Here is a 10,323-nt window from a genome sequence, read left to right on the forward strand (position 1 = left end):
TGGCTTATTGAACAATCTGGGTGAAATCATGCTAATTTGCATTTCTCATCAGTTGCCCCCTAGACAACTCCAATAACCTCGGACCTGCATGTAGTGCCTCCGCTCTTCCTAGGCCATTGTCTTTCCTTAGGCCTTGCCCTGCCTACACAGCCTCACCTCCTCCGCTGCCCTCTTCTCTGGCCAGCAAGCTCCCACTCATCTGGCAAGACTCCACTCAGGAAAAGTGAAAACAGGAAGTCTTGTGCTTCACCAGCTTTTGTTCTTCCCAAAAGATGCTACAGCAAACCTCTAGTTACTCTAAAGAGTGTGCTCTGAAACACTTTTCTGCAGTTTGGAAATCTAAAAAACCATGGGGGGAGGCGAAATAGCTCAGCAGACTAAAGTGCCTGCCTAGGCAAACACAGGGCCCATAGCTCAGTCCGCAATACCAAATGCTGCGCCAGCACCCAGGGCAGGCTGAGCCAGCCACTGAGTCTGGGCATAGTGGTGCACACCTGTAATCCCAGTGCTGGCAGGCTGAAAACAGGAGGATCCCTATGAGTCTGAGCTGTGTAGTGAGACCCTGTAACAACCAAATACATTTTTAAAAAAATCTATAAAACCTAAAGCAAATTGATTTGAGGCTATTTACAGTCTTTGGTCCAATTACGATTACTATTCCTATGACATCGCTATACAGACCACCCTGGGACCCTTTGTGAGCCGTGAGATACAGTCTGGCCACATATCACAGCTCCAGAACTTCAGGCTGTAAACTCATCTTCCTTCAGATAAGGGGTACAGACCTGTGTGGCTACTACTTCCTGTCTGTGTCACCTCAGAATAATAGCACCCTAAAGCTCCCAGTGTCACTTGTCTATGCCTAAACCCCTGACAGTGTCTGGCTCAGTAGAGATTTGCTGAATCAGTTAAAGGTATATTTAGGAACATGCCCTGTGTTCGCAGGACTGATTCCCAAGGTCGAAACCTGATACCTCTGGGTGTCAGCCTCCTACTAGCCCTCCTCCAGGCGGTACTGCACCTGCATGCACATCAGACCTCACGCTGCCTGTCATGGCCCGCAAAGCCATCTCAGCTGAAGCTGAGTAGGTTGCAAGCGAAGAAGGTATCATATTAGTCTTCATATTTCTGGATTCAAAGTGGCTATCACAATGTCAGGCATATAACACCATAAGGATATGTTCTGCTGACAGCAGAAAGGAAGGAGAGCGGTTGAAGAAGAGCAGCTGCAAAAGGCAGAAGTCTGCAAGGCAACTTCATCTCTTCACGGGGCTCTGTGTGTTCCCAACTCAGCCTTTTCACTGTGTGGGCCATCTCTGTGCGTCACTCTTGTCACATCATGTTTTTCATTTACTTTGTATGTAAACAAATTAGTTTTTTAAAAAGAATTTTAACTTGATCTTGGAAAGTCACTTTTGCTTCCACGACAAGGTAAAGACAAAATATTGGTCTGAATTTCTCTTTTGGCTCTGCCTTTTGCCTAAGGCCCCTGATCTTTGGGAGAAAGAAACTGGGCAAGCAAAGGATCCTGAAACTTGGCCTGGATGCAGACTCCTCCATGATGTTAACAAGAGTGAAGAGAAATCACAAAGGTAGCAGCAGCACAGGCCTCAGCATTACTTAATTGAATCCATTTGTATTGGTTCTTGTATGCATTAGTACGCTAGCAGCACATAATGATTCTGAGCAGAGTTGCTGCACGGACACAGCCCGTCCTAACTCTTCCCTGCTGTTCGCTCCTGTCTCAGGTCAGCCAGTGTTACCTCAGGGTCCTCCAGGCAGGACACAACTGTAGGAATTTTCCTCTTTCCATCACTCAGCTCCTTCATCCAAGCTATTTCTCCACATCAACAGTTACTCCTCCCCCTTCAGAGTAGTTTCCACTCTAATTAGACTCTAACTAAAGGAGGGGAATTTTCCACCTGGCCATCCACAAGGCAGAAGATCTGATTCTTTGGATGGTGTGTGTGGTTTCCAATAAGCAAAGTGACAAGATTTGTAAAACACAGCTTTTGCCTATGAGAGTTCGTTGTCTTCTGTTAGTTTAGGAGATGATGGTTGGTGAATGTGTGTTTGCCTCATAAAACAAGCAGGGAGCAGAAAAAGCGTTTCTCAAACAGAAGAGAGATGTATTTGGTTACCACTAACCCTGGGGCTTCTGATAGCACATAAATATGTTCCTTGCTTTGTAAACTTTATGAGGAAAAACAGCTCATCCAGAGTAAAGTTGAGCCCAAATGTTTTCTCTCTTGTGGCTTTGGTCTTTGCTCCCAAGTGCAATCTCAACTGGGCGGGAACTCATACTTCTGAATACACAATAAATTCCATACCAATATTTTCATCAAGCCCAAGTAGATTGAGAGTCTAATGTTTTATTTATTGAGTTAGTTTTCCAATCACAGGAAGAATATGGTTAAAGAATTATGTTAGTGTCTCTTTCCATTTTGTAATTCCTTCAGTTTCTTAAACATGTGAAAGGAAATGGAGGTTATTCTGATATCTGCCACAGAATGACAAACACTGTCCCACTCAACATATTTGAGATAACTGTTGATTCAATAAACCCAGTCACAAAGTACTTAATGAGATATAACATACATACTAGAGTTACAGAAGAGAAAAAAATCAGTGGTGCTAATTCTACTTTTACTCCACATTTTGATAACTGAATCACCATATCCTCTTTGCATCTTTAGCTGATTAATTGAAGACATGTAAGAATAGTAATATGAATAATAGTAATATTAACCAGCGAGGTAGCTCAGCAGACTAAGTGCCTGCTTTGGCAAGCACAGGGACCAGGATTCAATCCCTGGTGCCACATACTGTGCCGGCCCCGCCTCCGGGACACACTGAGCAAGCAACCAAGTCTGGGCATGGTGGCACATGCCTGTAATCCCAGCGCTGAGGAGCCTGAAAACAGGAGGATCACTATGAATCTGAGCTGCATAGTGAGACCCTGTACCAAATACATAAATGAAAAAGTAAACTAAAAATATAAAAAAGGTAATATCAATCTTCAAATATGCACATTAAAATGAAGTACAACTAGGTGATTAGCAACGGGGAATCAGTGGGTAATTTCCATCACACATTACTAAAGAAGAATCCATTTTCCTTGTTGCTGTTTCCTGAATTCCTAGGGAAATGAACTGTGTCGATTTTAGCTAAGGGTGCTTTGGAAAGAAAAGGAAACAAAATTTGGAGATTTTTCATGGGCATGGAAGCTAAAAAATGGGGGAAAAGTAATAAAAGAAAGTGAAATCTTGAGGACAAGGTTTAAGAGAACAAAGACAACCAGATTTTCAGTTAAAATGTCATCCTTCTTCCCATACTTCCTTCTTGCATCTTTCTTGCTTACCACTCATCCTGCTCCACTCTAACTACCCTAAACCCGAGCTGGACTCTTTCAGTTATTCATGTTTTCCATTTCCTCCTAAAGAATGCAAAAAACACGTGGCGTTATCTGACCTCTTGAACGCATGACCTCTTGAACGCACACTTTGCTCCTGGCTTCCCTGAGATTGCCTGCGGGAGTCTCCCTGTTTGCGGAACTGTTTCTAATGGCATTGCATGGAACTTCTTGGTAGGACATCACTACTTATATGATATACAGTCTTGAACCTTGAGTGTGGACTTTTTAAATCAAAAATCTAGAAAATAAGATTTGATGAAAGGGGAAACATCAACATGGCTCCCTGAGACTGTGTGCAAAGCAGCTCCAGCTTCCAGGAGCCCCCAAATATCTCCACTGCTTGGACAGCCTGTAAATGATCATTTTATCTATACGCACTATTCCTTTTTCCCTTCTTTTCTTTATAATGTGTATCATGCTTAAATTGCACATCAATATTGTGGAGAGCCATATGGAATCCTTGTGACTACCAACCTAGAAAACTTAGTAACTAGAGAAACACTCCTCGATTCATCTCCCTAGTGCAGGCGCTTCTCTAGGTACCATCATTGCTTTCTGTTCTGTATGCATCATCCTGTGCTTCTGCATGTGGAAAACCAGCTTTTTGTATTGCAAAGGGTACCACGCACATCATAACTGTAGTAAAACCGAATGCTTATTTTATAAAATGGATCAGATAGCAATGAAGACCCTAAGCAAAATCAATCCTTTTTGAAATGTTCCTTCAAGAGGGAGGTAGTGCTCTGAGGCAGGAAAAGGCCTTTCTTCCTTGCTGATGCCAGATCAGCAAGCTGGGAACAGTCAGTCCTCTAGGCTTCACCGGAAGAAAACATTAAAGTTCAGAGTCCCATAAAAGTGGGGACTGCGGCTGTCAGTCTTGCATTCCCACTCATAGGCCATGCTCTAGTGCCCAGCTTACATGTCCTTAATGCTAAGTTACATTGACTGCACTGTAGACTTATAGTTTTATGGTTCTTCCAATTTATTGATGTATTTCTCTTCTGTTACTTATCCTCATTTATGTTAAACTTATGCATCAAAGGCAGATTATTTTAATAAAACCTTGATGACTATAATACAAATATAGGATTAGTGTATACGTTTTATATAGTACTTCTAGATGTTTTGTGGGATGATGCCATTCAAAGTTTATTTCAAATGCTTCCTTTTAGTAATCATATCTTTACAGGTGGGGCCTTCTCTTTTCAAAGCCCTTGGAAAAGACGGCGCACAATGCACCCTCAATCTTTCTCTGGACGTGCCATCTCTGTGGTGCCAGATGCAGCACATCTCTCGCACTTCTCCAGTTCATCCCTGCAGTCCGTCTAGGGCGGTGGTCACTGGCTTTCCCTACAGGGCATGCCTTTTCAGGCCCTATGCTTGCTCTTGAGACCACTTGCCTTTGGGGTTGTACATGAAAGCAGTCATGCCTGACACGTGGGGCCGGCTGTGTTGCAATAAATACTAACAAAAGAGGCAGTAAACTGAACAGATTTAAGTAGTCAGCACACCAGTCCTTGGCTTCCGCTGTACACTTAGTGTTACCTGGCTACTCAATCTTATTTATTCCTCAAAATAAAGCTGTAAGCATATGATTGCCCCCTTTCGTGGGTAAGGAAATGAAGGCTTAGCAAGCTGCCAAGATGCTCGTCCCCTAGTTGGTGAGCCAAGTGTCCTTGGGTACATATGGGCCTTGTTCAGCAGCCAGTGTCTCACAGGTGACACCACTGTCTCATCCTAACTTGCTGCCTTCGCCCCTCTTTTCTCCCCTCACAGCATTCTCTGCAGCATCAAGACTCTTGAAAATGTGAAGTTGGTCAGCACTTGTCCCTCTTTGAAGTGCTTCTGTGACTTCCGATGGAACTCAAAGCAAACTCTTTACTGGGCTTTCAAACCTGACCTGGTCTGAATGCTGTCTACCCTGCTACTTCCTCTTTCGGGCTGTTTTTCTCCTGTAAGCCCCAGCTGCACACTCCATGTTCTGTTTCTGAGACATCCTCAGTCCCTTCTGGCCTGGTGGTCTGCACACGGGGTGCTGCTTCTGCCTCGGGCCTCCGCCCTGCTCTCCCCCAGCTCTGCCCACTTCCTTGTCTTGTCACTCCTTTCCCTCACATCACTTCCCCCGAGAAGCCTTCCTGATCTTCTAATCTATGATTTACAATCACTGTTTTATCTGCAAGATCCTTTCACTCTGATGATTTCCTAATCCACACTTTATGGCCTGCCTGCTGTCTAGAATTTAAACTCTGTAAAAGCAAGTACCTCTTCCCTTATTTACCACCATATTGATCCAGTATTTAACAGTGGTTAACATGCAGTAAAAGCTCAGGAAATGTCTATAAGTATGTGCTGAATGAATGCTTATTAATAAAACTTTCATGCTTTTCATCATACTATATGTCCTCCAAGAATGACTGAAGCTATTTCCCATGACATGTACTGAAACTATGATTGAGGAAGCATTTTGTTTGTGTGACTCCACTCACATCTCTGCTTAGAGTCCCAAAGACGCATCAGAAAAACAAACACACCAAGTATGTCTGGCCACTTGGCTCAGTGGTGTAAGGTGACAATAGACTCTGTATAAAGAACAGTAGTGTAGCCGGCACAGTGGTGGTGGTGGTGCATGCCTGTAATCCCAACTACTGAGAAAGTTGAGGAAGGAGGATCTTTGAGGTCAGCCCAGGCATCTTAGTAAATACCCATCTCAAAATAATACCTTTAAAAGGCTGAGGACGTTGTTACAGTGTTTGCAGTGCAGAGACCACGCTCTGTGAAGTAGTGTTGGTGTTCAATTCCTGGTACTACTACAACAAAGTAATTAAAATAAATAAAGCACAAAGAAAGAAGCGGCAGCCCTGTGCTAATGTGGCTAAAATTCTTTGTGCTCGGAAGCAGCCTTGCTGCAATAATTTAGCTTGTAGAGTCATATTCTTCAAACATGTCATTTAGGAATGAAAACTATGATTTGGAGGGGAAATGACTTATTTCACGCTGAGATCAGAATAAATTGACAAAATTTTTCTTCATGCCCTTGTCTGAACAGGATCAAATACTATTCTCCTCTTAATCAGATTATACATTCTTCAAGGGTAGAGACCATGTTTCTTCGTATTCTCTGTGATGTTGAATATGCAGGGCATTTAGTAAATGCAGCAGTGTCTTCAGTGGAAATAAGGGTGTGTAGGCCTGCAGCGACTGACTTCATGGTGGGCAACAGGACTCTGAACTGCACGCAGGCCAGGTGGAAGGTGTGAGCGCTCTACAAACCTCATCTCGCCGGTAGTAAAAGGCCAAGATTGACATTCAGAAAACTCTCTAAATTTAGAGATCTAAAGGTCTCTAAGATCCTGAACAAATAACTTAAAAATTGACTTTTTCAACCTGATTTCCTTATCCACTAAACAGAAGGGTGAGCCAAGGCTATATAGCTCAGCAGTGCAACTTCTGCCTTTAAAAAAAAAAAAAAAAAAAAGCGGGGGGGGGGGAACTCAAATGTGTGATTGTTGGGCTATCCTGCAGTGCTAATGGTCTATCATTTCACCTAGACTGTAATCAAAGAAAAACAAATTTGCTTACAAAAGTTTATTTTGGTTTCATACACATTATTCATAATGCCATGTAAAATCACAAGACGTTTCCTAACTTATGAAAGGCACCACCAATTTTTGGCTAATGGCTTAATAGCCAAAAAATCACCTCTTCTCTCCGCTCCAGTTGTCATGTCTCCTTCTGTTGTCAGATCTCTTTGTTTCACTCTTACAAGATCCCTGTGATCACCTCGAGGACAAATCTGGATAATCCATGGTGACCTACCTATCTCAAGGTCCTTGAGCTCAATCGCATTCGTGCAGCTCCCATCACCACCTAAGGTGTCAGTCACAAGTTCTGGAGACTGCGATGTGGGTGTCTTCAGGGCTGATCTTTCTACCTCGCACACTCAGCTGTCAGAAGCCGGCACAAGCTGTCTCATTTCCAGGAGGGTTGCACCTGTAAAGAGAAACCAAGGAGATGTCTGGCCAGCAAGTTAGCTGTATTTCTGGCTCCTCTGTGTCACTGTGTAATAAAGCATTTTTAGAATCATGCCATGGAAGGGGCCTGGGCCTTAAGAATAAATCTAAATCTCTGATCTTATCGATGAGATGACTTGGGCATTGGCATAATCTCATGAGGTGACTTGCCCAGGCCCTTCGTGCCATCAGAGTGGGGCCCAGGTGCTCCAACTCCAAGCGAGCTGCTACCCATGCTCTTGCCTGCGTTTCCTTATCAATATTTACTTAATAAACAGCAGCAGGTTTCTAAGCTGGCAAATGTAATCTGTTTCACAAAAGCAGTACAACAAAACCCCCTGACAGCCAGCACAGCTGGCACGCACCTGTGCCAGGGCAGCACCACGGAAGTGCACAGGAGCTACGGTGCTGCATACTTTTGTATTGGAAATCTGAAAGCTTCTTTATTGTGCTTTCAAAGCCTGGCTGGCACTGTGGGCAAGAGGGAACTTGTAAAAAAAAAAATAATTAATCTTTTGAATAAAGGGGTGAAATGAGCCAGTGATTTTTTTACTAAGAGAGCAACCTAACCTCATTCAAGTTTAATGGGGTGGGCTGGGGTCCTCGGCTGTTCACGGTTCTCAAGGTGCAGTGTCCAGATAAAAAGCGCCACCAATGCTGGGGCTGCCTATAAGTGAAAATGATTGTTTCTCACCCCTACCTGTATCGGAAGTCTGAGGGAAAGGCCCAGCAATATGTCTCAGCAGGCCCTCCTGCTCATTCAGGAGTAAGCTACCATTTGAGAGCCACTTCCTTACAGTAATGCTGTTTTCTCTCTCTCTGTAAACAAAGTCCAGGGCCAAAGAAAAGAGTTGGGCAGACCAAAGCAATGCAGGGCAGACATAACCCGGAGGTTGCAACTATCACCATGAGCTTCCTCAACAAGCCCAAGAGTGAGATGACCCCAGAGGAGCTGCAAAAGCGGGAGGAGGAGGAATTTAACATGGGTTCACTTTCTGTGCTGACCCAGTCAGTCAAGAATAACACCCAGGTGCTCCTCAAATGTGCAACAAGAAACTACTAGGCCGGGTGAAGCTCTTTGTAGGCACTGCAGCCTGGTGCTGGAGAATGTGAAGGAGATGTGGACTGAGGTTCCCAAGAGCGGCAAGGGCAAGAAGAATTCCAAGCCTGTCAACAAGGCCCGCTGCTCTCCAAGATGATCCTGCGCAGGGACTCAATCATTGCGGTGCTGCGGGACCTGCTCGCTCATCGCTGGCAAGTAGGGGCCTCCTCCCTGCTGCCAGGACCTGTGCCACCCCTTGAAGACCTGTCCTTCATCACTGTACTGATAATATAATGCTATATGTTAAAAAAAAAAAAAAAAGAGTTGGGAAGCAAGGCTTCTTCCCACGTGGGGAGGAGCTTGGAAATGCTCAGGGGTGAGGGCGGCGCTCCTCCCGGCGTGCGGAGCGCAGAATTCTAGGACAGCACGGATGGAATCGACCTGCAGCTCCGCAAGAAAGGGCCGGGCCGGCGGAACACAAGGGCCGCGCTGCAGAAGGTTCAGGATGGTGGCTTTGAGGGACAGCAAGGTGAACAGTTTGGCCAGTGTGGCAAGAGGACTTACTATGCATATAAAAAGGACCTTGTTTCCTTCCCAGCAACCCAGCAATTTGAAAGAAAAGAAAGAAAAAACAAAAATCTCTGTCTTTAAGTGAAAGAGTGAGGAAAAGGAAGTGGATTCCCAGCAGCAAAATCATTACAAGAGAGACTGGAAGCTTACTGGGTAACAGCAGCAGAAGTCTGTTAAATCATTTTCTTAAAAGTTCAGGAACATTCGATGGAGGCTGCCTCATCTTCATTTTACCTATGGTGAGTGTGAGGTTGCGGAGGAAGAGGAGGAAGGAAGGCTCCTTTTTCCCCTTCGATCAAGAGATAGAAGATGGAGGTAACGTACAGTGTTCCTGAGGGCCAAATAGCTCACCGGATTAAAGTGCCTGCTTGGGCAGATGCAGGGCCAGCAGTTGGATCCCCCGGCCTGCGGTGCGGGCCCCGCCCCCGGGGCCTGCCGAGACAGCAAATGAGACTGGACGTGGTGGCGCGCCCTGTCATCCCAGCACTTGGGAGGCTGTAAACAGGAGGATCACTATGAGTCTGATCTACACAGTGAGACCCTGTAGACCCTGTCCAAAATACAAATACATAAATAATAAAGGACAAAAAAATAGATAATAGGAGACAAATACAGTGTTCTCGTTCACTAGGCAGCAGAGGCTCCTCTTATACACGACGGGAGTTGGACCTAGGGCGCTGTCCTCAGCTTGAAGCTATTTGTCCCCCTGGATGCATTTGGCAGTGTCTGGGACAATTTTGATGTTCACAGCCTGCCAGGATGCGACAGGCATCTAGTGCATAGAGATCGAGGCTGCTGGGGACCTCTCCCTGCACACAGTCACCCAGATCCAAGTACGAGAAGGCTGCAATCAGAAGGGTCTGGTCTGGGGCAAGCGTCCTGACACGTCGAGTGTCTCAGTCCCATGTAACTACTAAAAATCTCGGGCTTGCAGGTGGCATAAACTGTGTCTCTAGTATTCATACTAAGTCAAAGTGACAGAGGAATAGAGATGGCTGGGAGAGCTGGGCATAACGACAGATGGAGACACCAACGGGACTCGGGAGAAAAGCAAGGAAACAGGTCAAATATGCAGCAGTCAGGCGGCGGGGAGGTTGCTAGCTTAACGCGCAGCCGCCTTAGCCAGGCCTTTCCTGGCGTGTGGCCAGCGGCTGTCCTCGCGTTGGCCACTCCGGCCTTGCGGGGGGCGGTGCCAGCTCAGGCACAGAGCTGTGCATGGGCAGTAGGCCGTGGAACCGAGCGCTCTGAACGTCTCACACACGGCACCCCACCAAGTCACCGCTACC

At 45.5% G+C, this 10,323-nt stretch overlaps 1 long non-coding RNA gene across 1 annotated transcript; it reads left to right on the plus strand.

Moving 5' to 3' along the window:
* The first annotated feature begins 1,472 nt into the window (after positions 1–1,472).
* On the plus strand, positions 1,473–8,356 carry LOC111813925. Its single transcript, XR_002819046.1, has 3 exons — positions 1,473–1,592; positions 3,443–3,586; positions 8,257–8,356. It is a non-coding gene; the product is annotated as an uncharacterized LOC111813925 (long non-coding RNA).
* Positions 8,357–10,323: the final 1,967 nt, after the last annotated feature.

This window comes from Octodon degus, unplaced genomic scaffold (genome assembly GCF_000260255.1).
Source record: "Octodon degus isolate 3935 unplaced genomic scaffold, OctDeg1.0 scaffold00240, whole genome shotgun sequence".
In the NCBI taxonomy this organism is placed as follows: domain Eukaryota; kingdom Metazoa; phylum Chordata; class Mammalia; order Rodentia; family Octodontidae; genus Octodon; species Octodon degus.